Source organism: Daphnia pulicaria, chromosome 1 (assembly GCF_021234035.1).
Source record: "Daphnia pulicaria isolate SC F1-1A chromosome 1, SC_F0-13Bv2, whole genome shotgun sequence".
Taxonomy (NCBI): domain Eukaryota; kingdom Metazoa; phylum Arthropoda; class Branchiopoda; order Diplostraca; family Daphniidae; genus Daphnia; species Daphnia pulicaria.
Window position 1 is genome coordinate 38,739,676 of NC_060913.1, and position 16,804 is coordinate 38,756,479.

Below are 16,804 nucleotides of genomic sequence, written 5' to 3' on the forward strand. Positions count from 1 at the left end.
TGGTCGATGTTCTGTAATTTAAAAAGATGTGACAATACGGAAATCATGACGCTAACTTACGTCAAGCGATGGTGGTATAGTGGTTAGCATAGTTGCCTTCCAAGCAATTGACCCGAGTTCGATACACGGCCATCGCAGTATAGCAATCTTGCTATTTCTTAGCAGACTAGTCAACCTACGGAATTGAAGTCTATATACAGAAATGTTACTCTTTAGGTAAAATATAGTTGTTCATTTCTTTTTCGTTCACACATAGTAATTGACATAGATGTAATTTCTTATTCCTTGGCGATATTTCTTGCAAAGAAACCATTTTCCTGGTCCTGGTATAAACAGCCTAGGGCAAGGAACTCTTGGATAAGTTAGAAGAGTTTAAATCCCACATCTGTAATGCAAAGAAATTTAGCTAGATCTGATGAAGTCAGGATGGCCGAGCGCTCTAAGGCACCAGACTCAAGAAAATACATATTCAAAAAAAATACATATTCAAACGCAATACAACGTAATACAATTGTTGACCTGGTATAAATCGCCTATGGCAAGGAACTCTTGAATGAGTTAGAAGAGTTTTAATGTCACATCTGTTGGGCAAAGGAATTTAGGTACACCTGATGTGGTCAGGATGGCCGAGCGGTCTAAGGCGCCAGACTCAAGGACATAAACCTTGCTTCAATAAAAGAAGTTGCAGTATTCTGGTCTTCAATGAAGGCGTGGGTTCAAATCCCACTCCTGACAAACATATAAATATCTGAAAACACATGATCATCGCATTGCAATATAATTAGAGTGGTTGCTTTGATATAGTGATAGAGAATGCTTAATGTACCACGATACAAGGTCACCAAGTGGTAATACTGGTCGATGTTCTGTAATTTAAAAAGATGTGACAATACGGAAATCATGACGCTAACTTACGTCAAGCGATGGTGGTATAGTGGTTAGCATAGTTGCCTTCCAAGCAATTGACCCGAGTTCGATTCTCGGCCATCGCAGTTTAGCAATCTTGCTATTTCTTAGCAGACTAGTCAACCTACGGAATTGAAGTCAATTTACACAAATGTTACTCTTTAGGTAAAATATAGTTGTTCATTTCTTTTTCGTTCACACATGAATAATTGACATAGATGTAATTTCTTATTCCTTGGCGATATTTCTTGCAAAGAAACCATTTTATGATGGAGTCTCGATGGAAACATGCCGATGTACTTAGTATATCCAATGTACTAGAAAGATTTTGGCTCGTATGTATGTAAGTTAAGCCGATTGCAATAGTTCTGGAAACCCAGATCTGTTTGCCAGATGTATTTGACAAAAATGGCCAAAACTTGCAAAATTTTCCAGTTCCTCTTTTCCCATACCGGGAATTGAACCCGGGCCTCCTGGGTGTGAGCCAGGTATCCTAACCACTAGACAATATGGGATTAAATCGCTTGAAAAATACATATTCCAAATCAATACAACATAATACAATTGTTGTCCTGGTATAAACAGCCTAGGGCAAGGAACTCTTGGATAAGTTAGAAGAGTTTAAATCCCACATCTGTAATGCAAAGAAATTTAGCTAGATCTGATGAGGTCAGGATGGCCGAGCGCTCTAAGGCACCAGACTCAAGAAAATACATATTCAAAAAAAATACATATTCAAACGCAATACAACGTAATACAATTGTTGACCTGGTTTAAATCGCCTATGGCAAGGAACTCTTGAATGAGTTAGAAGAGTTTTAATGTCACATCTGTTGGGCAAAGGAATTTAGGTACACTTGATGTGGTCAGGATGGCCGAGCGGTCTAAGGCGCCAGACTCAAGGACATAAACCTTGCTTCAATAAAAGAAGTTGCAGTATTCTGGTCTTCAATGAAGGCGTGGGTTCAAATCTTACTCCTGACAAACATATAAATTTCTGAATACACATGATCATCGCATTGCAACATAATTAGAGAGGTTGTTTTGATATAGTGATAGAGAATGCTTAATGTACCACGATACAAGGTCACCGAGTGGTAATACTGGTCGATGTTCTGTAATTTAAAAAGATGTGACAATACGGAAATCATGACGCTAACTTACGTCAAGCGATGGTGGTATAGTGGTTAGCATAGTTGCCTTCCAAGCAATTGACCCGAGTTCGATTCACGGCCATCGCAGTATAGCAATCTTGCTATTTCTTAGCAGACTAGTCAACCTACGGAATTGGAGTCAATTTACACAAATGTTACTCTTTAGGTAAAATATAGTTGTTCATTTCTTTTTCGTTCACACATGAATAATTGACATAGATGTAATTTCTTATTCCTTGGCGATATTTCTTGCAAAGAAACCATTTTATGATGGAGTCTCGATGGAAACATGCCGATGTACTTAGTATATCCAATGTACTAGAAAGATTTTGGCTCGTATGTATGTAAGTTAAGCCGATTGCAATAGTTCTGGAAACGCAGAAACTGTTTGCCAGATGTATTTGACAAAAATGGCCAAAACTTGCAAAATTTTCCAGTTCCTCTTTTCCCATACCGGGAATTGAACCCGAGCCTCCTGGGTGAGAGCCAGGTATCCTAACCACTAGACAATATGGGATTAAATCGCTTGAAAAATACATATTCCAAATCAATACAACATAATACAATTGTTGTCCTGGTATAAACAGCCTAGGGCAAGGAACTCTTGGATAAGTTAGAAGAGTTTAAATCCCACATCTGTAATGCAAAGAAATTTAGCTAGATCTGATGAGGTCAGGATGGCCGAGCGCTCTAAGGCACCAGACTCAAGAAAATACATATTCAAAAAAAATACATATTCAAACGCAATACAAAGTAATACAATTGTTGACCTGGTATAAATCGCCTATGGCAAGGAACTCTTGAATGAGTTAGAAGAGTTTTAATGTCACATCTGTTGGGCAAAGGAATTTAGGTACACCTGATGTGGTCAGGATGGCCGAGCGGTCTAAGGCGCCAGACTCAAGGACATAAACCTTGCTTCAATAAAAGAAATTGCAGTATTCTGGTCTTCAATGAAGGCGTGGGTTCAAATCCCACTCCTGACAAACATATAAATATCTGAATACACATGATCATCGCATTGCAACATAATTAGAGAGGTTGTTTTGATATAGTGATAGAGAATGCTTAATGTACCACGATACAAGGTCACCGAGTGGTAATACTGGTCGATGTTCTGTAATTTAAAAAGATGTGACAATACGGAAATCATGACGCTAACTTACGTCAAGCGATGGTGGTATAGTGGTTAGCATAGTTGCCTTCCAAGCAATTGACCCGAGTTCGATTCTCGGCCATCGCAGTTTAGCAATCTTGCTATTTCTTAGCAGACTAGTCAACCTACGGAATTGAAGTCTATATACAGAAATGTTACTCTTTAGGTAAAATATAGTTGTTCATTTCTTTTTCGTTCACACATAGTAATTGACATAGATGTAATTTCTTATTCCTTGGCGATATTTCTTGCAAAGAAACCATTTTCCTGGTCCTGGTATAAACAGCCTAGGGCAAGGAACTCTTGGATAAGTTAGAAGAGTTTAAATCCCACATCTGTAATGCAAAGAAATTTAGCTAGATCTGATGAAGTCAGGATGGCCGAGCGCTCTAAGGCACCAGACTCAAGAAAATACATATTAAAAAAAAATACATATTCAAACGCAATACAACGTAATACAATTGTTGACCTGGTATAAATCGCCTATGGCAAGGAACTCTTGAATGAGTTAGAAGAGTTTTAATGTCACATCTGTTGGGCAAAGGAATTTAGGTACACCTGATGTGGTCAGGATGGCCGAGCGGTCTAAGGCGCCAGACTCAAGGACATAAACTTTGCTTCAATAAAAGAAGTTGCAGTATTCTGATCTTCAATGAAGGCGTGGGTTCAAATCCCACTCCTGACAAACATATAAATATCTGAAAACACATGATCATCGCATTGCAACATAATTAGAGTGGTTGCTTTGATATAGTGATAGAGAATGCTTAATGTACCACGATACAAGGTCACCAAGTGGTAATACTGGTCGATGTTCTGTAATTTAAAAAGATGTGACAATACGGAAATCATGACGCTAACTCACTTCAAGCGATGGTGGTATAGTGGTTAGCATAGTTGCATTCCAAGCAATTGACCCGAGTTCGGTTCTCGGCCATCGCAGTTTAGCAATCTTGCTATTTCTTAGCAGACTAGTCAACCTACGGAATTGAAGTCAATTTACACAAATGTTACTCTTTAGGTAAAATATAGTTGTTCATTTCTTTTTCGTTCACACATGAATAATTGACATAGATGTAATTTCTTATTCTTTGGCGATATTTCTTGCAAAGAAACCATTTTATGATGGAGTCTCGATGGAAACATGCCGATGTACTTAGTATATCCAATGTACTAGAAAGATTTTGGCTCGTATGTATGTAAGTTAAGCCGATTGCAATAGTTCTGGAAACGCAGAAACTGTTTGCCAGATGTATTTGACAAAAATGGCCAAAACTTGCAAAATTTTCCACTTCCTCTTTTCCCATACCGGGAATTGAACCCGGGCCTCCTGGGTGAGAGCCAGGTATCCTAACCACTAGACAATATGGGAGTAAATCGCTTGAAAAATACATATTCCAAATCAATACAACATAATACAATTGTTGTCCTGGTATAAACAGCCTAGGGCAAGGAACTCTTGGATAAGTTAGAAGAGTTTAAATCCCACATCTGTAATGCAAAGAAATTTAGCTAGATCTGATGAGGTCAGGATGGCCGAGCGCTCTAAGGCACCAGACTCAAGAAAATACATATTCAAAAAAAATACATATTCAAACGCAATACAACGTAATACAATTGTTGACCTGGTATAAATCGCCTATGGCAAGGAACTCTTGAATGAGTTAGAAGAGTTTTAATGTCACATCTGTTGGGCAAAGGAATTTAGGTAGACTTGATGTGGTCAGGATGGCCGAGCGGTCTAAGGCGCTAGACTCAAGGACATAAACCTTGCTTCAATAAACGAAGTTGCAGTATTCTGGTCTTCAATGAAGGCGTGGGTTCAAATCCCACTCCTGACAAACATATAAATATCTGAATACACATGATCATCGCATTGCCACATAATTAGAGAGGTTGTTTTGATATAGTGATAGAGAATGCTTAATGTACCACGATACAAGGTCACCAAGTGGTAATACTGGTCGATGTTCTGTAATTTAAAAAGATGTGACAATACGGAAATTATGACGCTAACTTACGTCAAGCGATGGTGGTATAGTGGTTAGCATAGTTGCCTTCCAAGCAATTGACCCGAGTTCGATTCTCGGCCATCGCAGTTTAGCAATCTTGCTATTTCTTAGCAGACTAGTCAACCTACGGAATTGAAGTCAATATACACAAATGTTACTCTTTAGGTAAAATATAGTTGTTCATTTCTTTTTCGTTCACACATGAATAATTGACATAGATGTAATTTCTTATTCCTTGGCGATATTTCTTGCAAAGAAACCATTTTATGATGGAGTCTCGATGGAAACATGCCGATGTACTTAGTATATCCAATGTACTAGAAAGATTTTGGCTCGTATGTATGTAAGTTAAGCCGATTGCAATAGTTCTGGAAACGCAGAAACTGTTTGCCAGATGTATTTGACAAAAATGGCCAAAACTTGCAAAATTTTCCAGTTCCTCTTTTCCCATACCGGGAATTGAACCCGGGCCTCCTGGGTGAGAGCCAGGTATCCTAACCACTAGACAATATGGGATTAAATCGCTTGAAAAATACATATTCCAAATCAATACAACATAATACAATTGTTGTCCTGGTATAAACAGCCTAGGGCAAGGAACTCTTGGATAAGTTAGAAGAGTTTAAATCCCACATCTGTAATGCAAAGAAATTTAGCTAGATCTGATGAGGTCAGGATGGCCGAGCGCTCTAAGGCACCAGACTCAAGAAAATACATATTCAAAAAAAAAATCCATATTCAAACGCAATACAACGTAATACAATTGTTGACCTAGTATAAATCGCCTATGGCAAGGAACTCTTGAATGAGTTAGAAGAGTTTTAATGTCACATCTGTTGGGCAAAAGAAATTTAGGTAGACTTGATGTGGTCAGGATGGCCGAGCGGTCTAAGGCGCTAGACTCAAGGACATAAACCTTGCTTCAATAAACGAAGTTGCAGTATTCTGGTCTTCAATGAAGGCGTGGGTTCAAATCCCACTCCTGACAAACATATAAATATCTGAATACACATGATCATCGCATTGCCACATAATTAGAGAGGTTGTTTTGATATAGTGATAGAGAATGCTTAATGTACCACGATACAAGGTCACCAAGTGGTAATACTGGTCGATGTTCTGTAATTTAAAAAGATGTGACAATACGGAAATCATGACGCTAACTTACGTCAAGCGATGGTGGTATAGTGGTTAGCATAGTTGCCTTCCAAGCAATTGACCCGAGTTCGATTCTCGGCCATCGCAGTTTAGCAATCTTGCTATTTCTTAGCAGACTAGTCAACCTACGGAATTGAAGTCAATATACACAAATGTTACTCTTTAGGTAAAATATAGTTGTTCATTTCTTTTTCGTTCACACATGAATAATTGACATAGATGTAATTTCTTATTCCTTGGCGATATTTCTTGCAAAGAAACCATTTTATGATGGAGTCTCGATGGAAACATGCCGATGTACTTAGTATATCCAATGTACTAGAAAGATTTTGGCTCGTATGTATGTAAGTTAAGCCGATTGCAATAGTTCTGGAAACGCAGAAACTGTTTGCCAGATGTATTTGACAAAAATGGCCAAAACTTGCAAAATTTTCCAGTTCCTCTTTTCCCATACCGGGAATTGAACCCGGGCCTCCTGGGTGAGAGCCAGGTATCCTAACCACTAGACAATATGGGATTAAATCGCTTGAAAAATACATATTCCAAATCAATACAACATAATACAATTGTTGTCCTGGTATAAACAGCCTAGGGCAAGGAACTCTTGGATAAGTTAGAAGAGTTTAAATCCCACATCTGTAATGCAAAGAAATTTAGCTAGATCTGATGAGGTCAGGATGGCCGAGCGCTCTAAGGCACCAGACTCAAGAAAATACATATTCAAAAAAAAAATACATATTCAAACGCAATACAACGTAATACAATTGTTGACCTAGTATAAATCGCCTATGGCAAGGAACTCTTGAATGAGTTAGAAGAGTTTTAATGTCACATCTGTTGGGCAAATGAATTTAGGTACACTTGATGTGGTCAGGATGGCCGAGCGGTCTAAGGCGCCAGACTCAAGGACATAAACCTTGCTTCAATAAAAGAAGTTGCAGTATTCTGATCTTCAATGAAGGCGTGGGTTCAAATCCCACTCCTGACAAACATATAAATATCTGAATACACATGATCATCGCATTGCAACATAATTAGAGAGGTTGTTTTGATATAGTGATAGAGAATGCTTAATGTACCACGATACAAGGTCACCAAGTGGTAATACTGGTCGATGTTCTGTAATTTAAAAAGATGTGACAATACGGAAATCATGACGCTAACTTACGTCAAGCGATGGTGGTATAGTGGTTAGCATAGTTGCCTTCCAAGCAATAGACCCGAGTTCGATTCTCGGCCATCGCAGTTTAGCAATCTTGCTATTTCTTAGCAGACTAGTCAACCTACGGAATTGAAGTCAATATACACAAATGTTACTCTTTAGGTAAAATATAGTTGTTCATTTCTTTTTCGTTCACACATGAATAATTGACATAGATGTAATTTCTTATTCCTTGGCGATATTTCTTGCAAAGAAACCATTTTATGATGGAGTCTCGATGGAAACATGCCGATGTACTTAGTATATCCAATGTACTAGAAAGATTTTGGCTCGTATGTATGTAAGTTAAGCCGATTGCAATAGTTCTGGAAACGCAGAAACTGTTTGCCAGATGTATTTGACAAAAATGGCCAAAACTTGCAAAATTTTCCAGTTCCTCTTTTCCCATACCGGGAATTGAACCCGAGCCTCCTGGGTGAGAGCCAGGTATCCTAACCACTAGACAATATGGGATTAAATCGCTTGAAAAATACATATTCCAAATCAATACAACATAATACAATTGTTGTCCTGGTATAAACAGCCTAGGGCAAGGAACTCTTGGATAAGTTAGAAGAGTTTAAATCCCACATCTGTAATGCAAAGAAATTTAAATAGATCTGATGAGGTCAGGATGGCCGAGCGCTCTAAGGCACCAGACTCAAGAAAATACATATTCAAAAAAAATACATATTCAAACGCAATACAAAGTAATACAATTGTTGATCTGGTATAAATCGCCTATGGCAAGGAACTCTTGAATGAGTTAGAAGAGTTTTAATGTCACATCTGTTGGGCAAAGGAATTTAGGTACACCTGATGTGGTCAGGATGGCCGAGCGGTCTAAGGCGCCAGACTCAAGGACATAAACCTTGCTTCAATAAAAGAAATTGCAGTATTCTGGTCTTCAATGAAGGCGTGGGTTCAAATCCCACTCCTGACAAACATATAAATATCTGAATACACATGATCATCGAATTGCAACATAATTATAGAGGTTGTTTTGATATAGTAATAGAGAATGCTTAATGTACCACGATACAAGGTCACCGAGTGGTAATACTGGTCGATGTTCTGTAATTTAAAAAGATGTGACAATACGGAAATCATGACGCTAACTTACTTCAAGCGATGGTGGTATAGTGGTTAGCATAGTTGCCTTCCAAGCAATTGACCCGAGTTCGATTCTCGGCCATCGCAGTTTAGCAATCTTGCTATTTCTTAGCAGACTAGTCAACCTACGGAATTGAAGTCTATATGCAGAAATGTTACTCTTTAGGTAAAATATAGTTGTTCATTTCTTTTTCGTTCACACATAGTAATTGACATAGATGTAATTTCTTATTCCTTGGCGATATTTCTTGCAAAGAAACCATTTTCCTGGTCCTGGTATAAACAGCCTAGGGCAAGGAACTCTTGGATAAGTTAGAAGAGTTTAAATCCCACATCTGTAATGCAAAGAAATTTAGCTAGATCTGATGAAGTCAGGATGGCCGAGCGCTCTAAGGCACCAGACTCAAGAAAATACATATTAAAAAAAAATACATATTCAAACGCAATACAACGTAATACAATTGTTGACCTGGTATAAATCGCCTATGGCAAGGAACTCTTGAATGAGTTAGAAGAGTTTTAATGTCACATCTGTTGGGCAAAGGAATTTAGGTACACCTGATGTGGTCAGGATGGCCGAGCGGTCTAAGGCGCCAGACTCAAGGACATAAACTTTGCTTCAATAAAAGAAGTTGCAGTATTCTGATCTTCAATGAAGGCGTGGGTTCAAATCCCACTCCTGACAAACATATAAATATCTGAAAACACATGATCATCGCATTGCAACATAATTAGAGTGGTTGCTTTGATATAGTGATAGAGAATGCTTAATGTACCACGATACAAGGTCACCAAGTGGTAATACTGGTCGATGTTCTGTAATTTAAAAAGATGTGACAATACGGAAATCATGACGCTAACTTACGTCAAGCGAAGGTGGTATAGTGGTTAGCATAGTTGCCTTCCAAACAATTGATCCGAGTTCGGTTCTCGGCCATCGCAGTTTAGCAATCTTGCTATTTCTTAGCAGACTAGTCAACCTACGGAATTGAAGTCAATTTACACAAATGTTACTCTTTAGGTAAAATATAGTTGTTCATTTCTTTTTCGTTCACACATGAATAATTGACATAGATGTAATTTCTTATTCTTTGGCGATATTTCTTGCAAAGAAACCATTTTATGATGGAGTCTCGATGGAAACATGCCGATGTACTTAGTATATCCAATGTACTAGAAAGATTTTGGCTCGTATGTATGTAAGTTAAGCCGATTGCAATAGTTCTGGAAACGCAGAAACTGTTTGCCAGATGTATTTGACAAAAATGGCCAAAACTTGCAAAATTTTCCACTTCCTCTTTTCCCATACCGTGAATTGAACCCGGGCCTCCTGGGTGAGAGCCAGGTATCCTAACCACTAGACAATATGGGAGTAAATCGCTTGAAAAATACATATTCCAAATCAATACAACATAATACAATTGTTGTCCTGGTATAAACAGCCTAGGGCAAGGAACTCTTGGATAAGTTAGAAGAGTTTAAATCCCACATCTGTAATGCAAAGAAATTTAGCTAGATCTGATGAGGTCAGGATGGCCGAGCGCTCTAAGGCACCAGACTCAAGAAAATACATATTAAAAAAAAATACATATTCAAACGCAATACAACGTAATACAATTGTTGACCTGGTATAAATCGCCTATGGCAAGGAACTCTTGAATGAGTTAGAAGAGTTTTAATGTCACATCTGTTGGGCAAAGGAATTTAGGTACACTTGATGTGGTCAGGATGGCCGAGCGGTCTAAGGCGCTAGACTCAAGGACATAAACCTTGCTTCAATAAACGAAGTTGCAGTATTCTGGTCTTCAATGAAGGCGTGGGTTCAAATCCCACTCCTGACAAACATATAAATATCTGAATACACATGATCATCGCATTGCCACATAATTAGAGAGGTTGTTTTGATATAGTGATAGAGAATGCTTAATGTACCACGATACAAGGTCACCAAGTGGTAATACTGGTCGATGTTCTGTAATTTAAAAAGATGTGACAATACGGAAATCATGACGCTAACTTACGTCAAGCGATGGTGGTATAGTGGTTAGCATAGTTGCCTTCCAAGCAATTGACCCGAGTTCGATTCTCGGTTAGTTTAGCAATCTTGCTATTTCTTAGCAGACTAGTCAACCTACGGAATTGAAGTCAATATACACAAATGTTACTCTTTAGGTAAAATATAGTTGTTCATTTCTTTTTCGTTCACACATGAATAATTGACATAGATGTAATTTCTTATTCCTTGGCGATATTTCTTGCAAAGAAACCATTTTATGATGGAGTCTCGATGGAAACATGCCGATGTACTTAGTATATCCAATGTACTAGAAAGATTTTGGCTCGTATGTATGTAAGTTAAGCCGATTGCAATAGTTCTGGAAACGCAGAAACTGTTTGCCAGATGTATTTGACAAAAATGGCCAAAACTTGCAAAATTTTCCAGTTCCTCTTTTCCCATACCGGGAATTGAACCCGGGCCTCCTGGGTGAGAGCCAGGTATCCTAACCACTAGACAATATGGGATTAAATCGCTTGAAAAATACATATTCCAAATCAATACAACATAATACAATTGTTGTCCTGGTATAAACAGCCTAGGGCAAGGAACTCTTGGATAAGTTAGAAGAGTTTAAATCCCACATCTGTAATGCAAAGAAATTTAGCTAGATCTGATGAGGTCAGGATGGCCGAGCGCTCTAAGGCACCAGACTCAAGAAAATACATATTCAAAACAAAATACATATTCAAACGCAATACAACGTAATGCAATTGTTGACCTAGTATAAATCGCCTATGGCAAGGAACTCTTGGATAAGTTAGAAGAGTTTAAATCCCACATCTGTAATGCAAAGAAATTTAGCTAGATCTGATGAGGTCAGGATGGCCGAGCGCTCTAAGGCACCAGACTCAAGAAAATACATATTCAAAAAAAATACATATTCAAACGCAATACAACGTAATACAATTGTTGACCTGGTATAAATCGCCTATGGCAAGGAACTCTTGAATGAGTTAGAAGAGTTTTAATGTCACATCTGTTGGGCAAAGGAATTTAGGTACACTTGATGTGGTCAGGATGGCCGAGCGGTCTAAGGCGCTAGACTCAAGGACATAAACCTTGCTTCAATAAACGAAGTTGCAGTATTCTGGTCTTCAATGAAGGCGTGGGTTCAAATCCCACTCCTGACAAACATATAAATATCTGAATACACATGATCATCGCATTGCCACATAATTAGAGAGGTTGTTTTGATATAGTGATAGAGAATGCTTAATGTACCACGATACAAGGTCACCAAGTGGTAATACTGGTCGATGTTCTGTAATTTAAAAAGATGTGACAATACGGAAATCATGACGCTAACTTACGTCAAGCGATGGTGGTATAGTGGTTAGCATAGTTGCCTTCCAAGCAATTGACCCGAGTTCGATTCTCGGTTAGTTTAGCAATCTTGCTATTTCTTAGCAGACTAGTCAACCTACGGAATTGAAGTCAATATACACAAATGTTACTCTTTAGGTAAAATATAGTTGTTCATTTCTTTTTCGTTCACACATGAATAATTGACATAGATGTAATTTCTTATTCCTTGGCGATATTTCTTGCAAAGAAACCATTTTATGATGGAGTCTCGATGGAAACATGCCGATGTACTTAGTATATCCAATGTACTAGAAAGATTTTGGCTCGTATGTATGTAAGTTAAGCCGATTGCAATAGTTCTGGAAACGCAGAAACTGTTTGCCAGATGTATTTGACAAAAATGGCCAAAACTTGCAAAATTTTCCACTTCCTCTTTTCCCATACCGGGAATTGAACCCGGGCCTCCTGGGTGAGAGCCAGGTATCCTAACCACTAGACAATATGGGATTAAATCGCTTGAAAAATACATATTCCAAATCAATACAACATAATACAATTGTTGTCCTGGTATAAACAGCCTAGGGCAAGGAACTCTTGGATAAGTTAGAAGAGTTTAAATCCCACATCTGTAATGCAAAGAAATTTAGCTAGATCTGATGAGGTCAGGATGGCCGAGCGCTCTAAGGCACCAGACTCAAGAAAATACATATTCAAAAAAAATACATATTCAAACGCAATACAACGTAATACAATTGTTGACCTGGTATAAATCGCCTATGGCAAGGAACTCTTGAATGAGTTAGAAGAGTTTTAATGTCACATCTGTTGGGCAAAGGAATTTAGGTACACTTGATGTGGTCAGGATGGCCGAGCGGTCTAAGGCGCCAGACTCAAGGAAATAAACCTTGCTTCAATAAAAGAAGTTGCAGTATTCTGGTCTTCAATGAAGGCGTGGGTTCAAATCCCACTCCTGACAAACATATAAATATCTGAATACACATGATCATCGCATTGCAACATAATTAGAGAGGTTGTTTTGATATAGTGATAGAGAATGCTTAATGTACCACGATACAAGGTCACCAAGTGGTAATACTGGTCGATGTTCTGTAATTTAAAAAGATGTGACAATACGGAAATCATGACGCTAACTTACGTGTAGCGATGGTGGTATAGTGGTTAGCATAGTTGCCTTCCAAGCAATTGACCCGAGTTCGATTCTCGGCCATCGCAGTTTAGCAATCTTGCTATTTCTTAGCAGACTAGTCAACCTACGGAATTGAAGTCAATATACACAAATGTTACTCTTTAGGTAAAATATAGTTGTTCATTTCTTTTTCGTTCACACATGAATAATTGACATAGATGTAATTTCTTATTCCTTGGCGATATTTCTTGCAAAGAAACCATTTTATGATGGAGTCTCGATGGAAACATGCCGATGTACTTAGTATATCCAATGTACTAGAAAGATTTTGGCTCGTATGTATGTAAGTTAAGCCGATTGCAATAGTTCTGGAAACGCAGAAACTGTTTGCCAGATGTATTTGACAAAAATGGCCAAAACTTGCAAAATTTTCCACTTCCTCTTTTCCCATACCGGGAATTGAACCCGGGCCTCCTGGGTGAGAGCTAGGTATCCTAACCACTAGACAATATGGGATTAAATCGCTTGAAAAATACATATTCCAAATCAATACAACATAATACAATTGTTGTCCTGGTATAAACAGCCTAGGGCAAGGAACTCTTGGATAAGTTAGAAGAGTTTAAATCCCACATCTGTAATGCAAAGAAATTTAGCTAGATCTGATGAGGTCAGGATGGCCGAGCGCTCTAAGGCACCAGACTCAAGAAAATACATATTCAAAAAAAATACATATTCAAACGCAATACAACGTAATACAATTGTTGACCTGGTATAAATCGCCTATGGCAAGGAACTCTTGAATGAGTTAGAAGAGTTTTAATGTCACATCTGTTGGGCAAAGGAATTTAGGTACACTTGATGTGGTCAGGATGGCCGAGCGGTCTAAGGCGCTAGACTCAAGGACATAAACCTTGCTTCAATAAACGAAGTTGCAGTATTCTGGTCTTCAATGAAGGCGTGGGTTCAAATCCCACTCCTGACAAACATATAAATATCTGAATACACATGATCATCGCATTGCCACATAATTAGAGAGGTTGTTTTGATATAGTGATAGAGAATGCTTAATGTACCACGATACAAGGTCACCAAGTGGTAATACTGGTCGATGTTCTGTAATTTAAAAAGATGTGACAATACGGAAATCATGACGCTAACTTACGTCAAGCGATGGTGGTATAGTGGTTAGCATAGTTGCCTTCCAAGCAATTGACCCGAGTTCGATTCTCGGCCATCGCAGTTTAGCAATCTTGCTATTTCTTAGCAGACTAGTCAACCTACGGAATTGAAGTCAATATACACAAATGTTACTCTTTAGGTAAAATATAGTTGTTCATTTCTTTTTCGTTCACACATGAATAATTGACATAGATGTAATTTCTTATTCCTTGGCGATATTTCTTGCAAAGAAACCATTTTATGATGGAGTCTCGATGGAAACATGCCGATGTACTTAGTATATCCAATGTACTAGAAAGATTTTGGCTCGTATGTATGTAAGTTAAGCCGATTGCAATAGTTCTGGAAACGCAGAAACTGTTTGCCAGATGTATTTGACAAAAATGGCCAAAACTTGCAAAATTTTCCACTTCCTCTTTTCCCATACCGGGAATTGAACCCGGGCCTCCTGGGTGAGAGCTAGGTATCCTAACCACTAGACAATATGGGATTAAATCGCTTGAAAAATACATATTCCAAATCAATACAACATAATACAATTGTTGTCCTGGTATAAACAGCCTAGGGCAAGGAACTCTTGGATAAGTTAGAAGAGTTTAAATCCCACATCTGTAATGCAAAGAAATTTAGCTAGATCTGATGAGGTCAGGATGGCCGAGCGCTCTAAGGCACCAGACTCAAGAAAATACATATTCAAAAAAAATACATATTCAAACGCAATACAACGTAATACAATTGTTGACCTGGTATAAATCGCCTATGGCAAGGAACTCTTGAATGAGTTAGAAGAGTTTTAATGTCACATCTGTTGGGCAAAGGAATTTAGGTACACTTGATGTGGTCAGGATGGCCGAGCGGTCTAAGGCGCTAGACTCAAGGACATAAACCTTGCTTCAATAAACGAAGTTGCAGTATTCTGGTCTTCAATGAAGGCGTGGGTTCAAATCCCACTCCTGACAAACATATAAATATCTGAATACACATGATCATCGCATTGCCACATAATTAGAGAGGTTGTTTTGATATAGTGATAGAGAATGCTTAATGTACCACGATACAAGGTCACCAAGTGGTAATACTGGTCGATGTTCTGTAATTTAAAAAGATGTGACAATACGGAAATCATGACGCTAACTTACGTCAAGCGATGGTGGTATAGTGGTTAGCATAGTTGCCTTCCAAGCAATTGACCCGAGTTCGATTCTCGGCCATCGCAGTTTAGCAATCTTGCTATTTCTTAGCAGACTAGTCAACCTACGGAATTGAAGTCAATATACACAAATGTTACTCTTTAGGTAAAATATAGTTGTTCATTTCTTTTTCGTTCACACATGAATAATTGACATAGATGTAATTTCTTATTCCTTGGCGATATTTCTTGCAAAGAAACCATTTTATGATGGAGTCTCGATGGAAACATGCCGATGTACTTAGTATATCCAATGTACTAGAAAGATTTTGGCTCGTATGTATGTAAGTTAAGCCGATTGCAATAGTTCTGGAAACGCAGAAACTGTTTGCCAGATGTATTTGACAAAAATGGCCAAAACTTGCAAAATTTTCCAGTTCCTCTTTTCCCATACCGGGAATTGAACCCGGGCCTCCTGGGTGAGAGCCAGGTATCCTAACCACTAGACAATATGGGATTAAATCGCTTGAAAAATACATATTCCAAATCAATACAACATAATACAATTGTTGTCCTGGTATAAACAGCCTAGGGCAAGGAACTCTTGGATAAGTTAGAAGAGTTTAAATCCCACATCTGTAATGCAAAGAAATTTAGCTAGATCTGATGAGGTCAGGATGGCCGAGCGCTCTAAGGCACCAGACTCAAGAAAATACATATTCAAACGCAATACAACGTAATACAATTGTTGACCTGGTAAAAATCGCCTATGGCAAGGAACTCTTGAATGAGTTAGAAGAGTTTTAATGTCACATCTGTTGGGCAAAGGAATTTAGGTACACCTGATGTGGTCAGGATGGCCGAGCGGTCTAAGGCGCCAGACTCAAGGACATAAACCTTGCTTCAATAAAAGAAGTTGCAGTATTCTGGTCTTCAATGAAGGCGTGGGTTCAAATCCTACTCCTGACAAACATATAAATATCTGAATACACATGATCATCGCATTGCAACATAATTAGAGAGGTTGTTTTGATATAGTGATAGAGAATGCTTAATGTACCACGATACAAGGTCACCAAGTGGTAATACTGGTCGATGTTCTGTAATTTAAAAAGATGTGACAATACGGAAATCATGACGCTAACTTACGTCAAGCGATGGTGGTATAGTGGTTAGCATAGTTGCCTTCCAAGCAATTGACCCGAGTTCGATTCTCGGCCATCGCAGTTTAGCAATCTTGCTATTTCTTAGCAGACTAGTCAACCTACGGAATTGAAGTCAA

General features: G+C 38.4%; 37 non-coding genes across 37 annotated transcripts; 25 read left to right on the forward strand and 12 right to left on the reverse strand.

Moving 5' to 3' along the window:
- The first annotated feature begins 616 nt into the window (after positions 1-616).
- Positions 617-735, forward strand: Trnal-caa. Its single transcript has 2 exons — positions 617-654; positions 691-735. It is a non-coding gene; the product is annotated as a tRNA-Leu (tRNA).
- Positions 736-920: 185 nt separating this feature from the next.
- Positions 921-992, forward strand: Trnag-ucc. Its single transcript has one exon. It is a non-coding gene; the product is annotated as a tRNA-Gly (tRNA).
- A 357-nt stretch (positions 993-1,349) lies between these two features.
- Trnav-cac lies at positions 1,350-1,421 on the reverse strand. Its single transcript has one exon. It is a non-coding gene; the product is annotated as a tRNA-Val (tRNA).
- Positions 1,422-2,075: 654 nt separating this feature from the next.
- Positions 2,076-2,147, forward strand: Trnag-ucc. The gene has a single exon. It is a non-coding gene; the product is annotated as a tRNA-Gly (tRNA).
- Positions 2,148-2,505: 358 nt separating this feature from the next.
- Trnae-cuc lies at positions 2,506-2,577 on the reverse strand. The gene has a single exon. It is a non-coding gene; the product is annotated as a tRNA-Glu (tRNA).
- A 350-nt stretch (positions 2,578-2,927) lies between these two features.
- Trnal-caa lies at positions 2,928-3,046 on the forward strand. Its single transcript has 2 exons — positions 2,928-2,965; positions 3,002-3,046. It is a non-coding gene; the product is annotated as a tRNA-Leu (tRNA).
- Positions 3,047-3,231: 185 nt separating this feature from the next.
- Positions 3,232-3,303, forward strand: Trnag-ucc. Its single transcript has one exon. It is a non-coding gene; the product is annotated as a tRNA-Gly (tRNA).
- A 479-nt stretch (positions 3,304-3,782) lies between these two features.
- Positions 3,783-3,901, forward strand: Trnal-caa. Its single transcript has 2 exons — positions 3,783-3,820; positions 3,857-3,901. It is a non-coding gene; the product is annotated as a tRNA-Leu (tRNA).
- A 615-nt stretch (positions 3,902-4,516) lies between these two features.
- On the reverse strand, positions 4,517-4,588 carry Trnae-cuc. The gene has a single exon. It is a non-coding gene; the product is annotated as a tRNA-Glu (tRNA).
- A 350-nt stretch (positions 4,589-4,938) lies between these two features.
- Trnal-caa lies at positions 4,939-5,057 on the forward strand. The gene is made up of 2 exons: positions 4,939-4,976; positions 5,013-5,057. It is a non-coding gene; the product is annotated as a tRNA-Leu (tRNA).
- A 185-nt stretch (positions 5,058-5,242) lies between these two features.
- Positions 5,243-5,314, forward strand: Trnag-ucc. Its single transcript has one exon. It is a non-coding gene; the product is annotated as a tRNA-Gly (tRNA).
- A 358-nt stretch (positions 5,315-5,672) lies between these two features.
- Trnae-cuc lies at positions 5,673-5,744 on the reverse strand. Its single transcript has one exon. It is a non-coding gene; the product is annotated as a tRNA-Glu (tRNA).
- Positions 5,745-6,097: 353 nt separating this feature from the next.
- Trnal-caa lies at positions 6,098-6,216 on the forward strand. The gene is made up of 2 exons: positions 6,098-6,135; positions 6,172-6,216. It is a non-coding gene; the product is annotated as a tRNA-Leu (tRNA).
- Positions 6,217-6,401: 185 nt separating this feature from the next.
- Positions 6,402-6,473, forward strand: Trnag-ucc. The gene has a single exon. It is a non-coding gene; the product is annotated as a tRNA-Gly (tRNA).
- A 358-nt stretch (positions 6,474-6,831) lies between these two features.
- Trnae-cuc lies at positions 6,832-6,903 on the reverse strand. The gene has a single exon. It is a non-coding gene; the product is annotated as a tRNA-Glu (tRNA).
- Positions 6,904-7,255: 352 nt separating this feature from the next.
- Trnal-caa lies at positions 7,256-7,374 on the forward strand. Its single transcript has 2 exons — positions 7,256-7,293; positions 7,330-7,374. It is a non-coding gene; the product is annotated as a tRNA-Leu (tRNA).
- Positions 7,375-7,559: 185 nt separating this feature from the next.
- Trnag-ucc lies at positions 7,560-7,631 on the forward strand. Its single transcript has one exon. It is a non-coding gene; the product is annotated as a tRNA-Gly (tRNA).
- Positions 7,632-7,989: 358 nt separating this feature from the next.
- Trnae-cuc lies at positions 7,990-8,061 on the reverse strand. The gene has a single exon. It is a non-coding gene; the product is annotated as a tRNA-Glu (tRNA).
- A 350-nt stretch (positions 8,062-8,411) lies between these two features.
- Trnal-caa lies at positions 8,412-8,530 on the forward strand. Its single transcript has 2 exons — positions 8,412-8,449; positions 8,486-8,530. It is a non-coding gene; the product is annotated as a tRNA-Leu (tRNA).
- Positions 8,531-8,715: 185 nt separating this feature from the next.
- On the forward strand, positions 8,716-8,787 carry Trnag-ucc. The gene has a single exon. It is a non-coding gene; the product is annotated as a tRNA-Gly (tRNA).
- A 479-nt stretch (positions 8,788-9,266) lies between these two features.
- Trnal-caa lies at positions 9,267-9,385 on the forward strand. The gene is made up of 2 exons: positions 9,267-9,304; positions 9,341-9,385. It is a non-coding gene; the product is annotated as a tRNA-Leu (tRNA).
- Positions 9,386-10,000: 615 nt separating this feature from the next.
- Trnae-cuc lies at positions 10,001-10,072 on the reverse strand. Its single transcript has one exon. It is a non-coding gene; the product is annotated as a tRNA-Glu (tRNA).
- A 350-nt stretch (positions 10,073-10,422) lies between these two features.
- Positions 10,423-10,541, forward strand: Trnal-caa. Its single transcript has 2 exons — positions 10,423-10,460; positions 10,497-10,541. It is a non-coding gene; the product is annotated as a tRNA-Leu (tRNA).
- A 610-nt stretch (positions 10,542-11,151) lies between these two features.
- On the reverse strand, positions 11,152-11,223 carry Trnae-cuc. The gene has a single exon. It is a non-coding gene; the product is annotated as a tRNA-Glu (tRNA).
- A 547-nt stretch (positions 11,224-11,770) lies between these two features.
- On the forward strand, positions 11,771-11,889 carry Trnal-caa. Its single transcript has 2 exons — positions 11,771-11,808; positions 11,845-11,889. It is a non-coding gene; the product is annotated as a tRNA-Leu (tRNA).
- A 610-nt stretch (positions 11,890-12,499) lies between these two features.
- On the reverse strand, positions 12,500-12,571 carry Trnae-cuc. Its single transcript has one exon. It is a non-coding gene; the product is annotated as a tRNA-Glu (tRNA).
- Positions 12,572-12,921: 350 nt separating this feature from the next.
- Positions 12,922-13,040, forward strand: Trnal-caa. The gene is made up of 2 exons: positions 12,922-12,959; positions 12,996-13,040. It is a non-coding gene; the product is annotated as a tRNA-Leu (tRNA).
- Positions 13,041-13,225: 185 nt separating this feature from the next.
- Trnag-ucc lies at positions 13,226-13,297 on the forward strand. The gene has a single exon. It is a non-coding gene; the product is annotated as a tRNA-Gly (tRNA).
- A 358-nt stretch (positions 13,298-13,655) lies between these two features.
- On the reverse strand, positions 13,656-13,727 carry Trnae-cuc. The gene has a single exon. It is a non-coding gene; the product is annotated as a tRNA-Glu (tRNA).
- Positions 13,728-14,077: 350 nt separating this feature from the next.
- Trnal-caa lies at positions 14,078-14,196 on the forward strand. Its single transcript has 2 exons — positions 14,078-14,115; positions 14,152-14,196. It is a non-coding gene; the product is annotated as a tRNA-Leu (tRNA).
- A 185-nt stretch (positions 14,197-14,381) lies between these two features.
- On the forward strand, positions 14,382-14,453 carry Trnag-ucc. The gene has a single exon. It is a non-coding gene; the product is annotated as a tRNA-Gly (tRNA).
- A 358-nt stretch (positions 14,454-14,811) lies between these two features.
- On the reverse strand, positions 14,812-14,883 carry Trnae-cuc. The gene has a single exon. It is a non-coding gene; the product is annotated as a tRNA-Glu (tRNA).
- Positions 14,884-15,233: 350 nt separating this feature from the next.
- On the forward strand, positions 15,234-15,352 carry Trnal-caa. The gene is made up of 2 exons: positions 15,234-15,271; positions 15,308-15,352. It is a non-coding gene; the product is annotated as a tRNA-Leu (tRNA).
- Positions 15,353-15,537: 185 nt separating this feature from the next.
- Positions 15,538-15,609, forward strand: Trnag-ucc. Its single transcript has one exon. It is a non-coding gene; the product is annotated as a tRNA-Gly (tRNA).
- A 358-nt stretch (positions 15,610-15,967) lies between these two features.
- Positions 15,968-16,039, reverse strand: Trnae-cuc. The gene has a single exon. It is a non-coding gene; the product is annotated as a tRNA-Glu (tRNA).
- A 333-nt stretch (positions 16,040-16,372) lies between these two features.
- On the forward strand, positions 16,373-16,491 carry Trnal-caa. The gene is made up of 2 exons: positions 16,373-16,410; positions 16,447-16,491. It is a non-coding gene; the product is annotated as a tRNA-Leu (tRNA).
- A 185-nt stretch (positions 16,492-16,676) lies between these two features.
- Trnag-ucc lies at positions 16,677-16,748 on the forward strand. Its single transcript has one exon. It is a non-coding gene; the product is annotated as a tRNA-Gly (tRNA).
- The last annotated feature ends 56 nt before the right edge of the window (positions 16,749-16,804 follow it).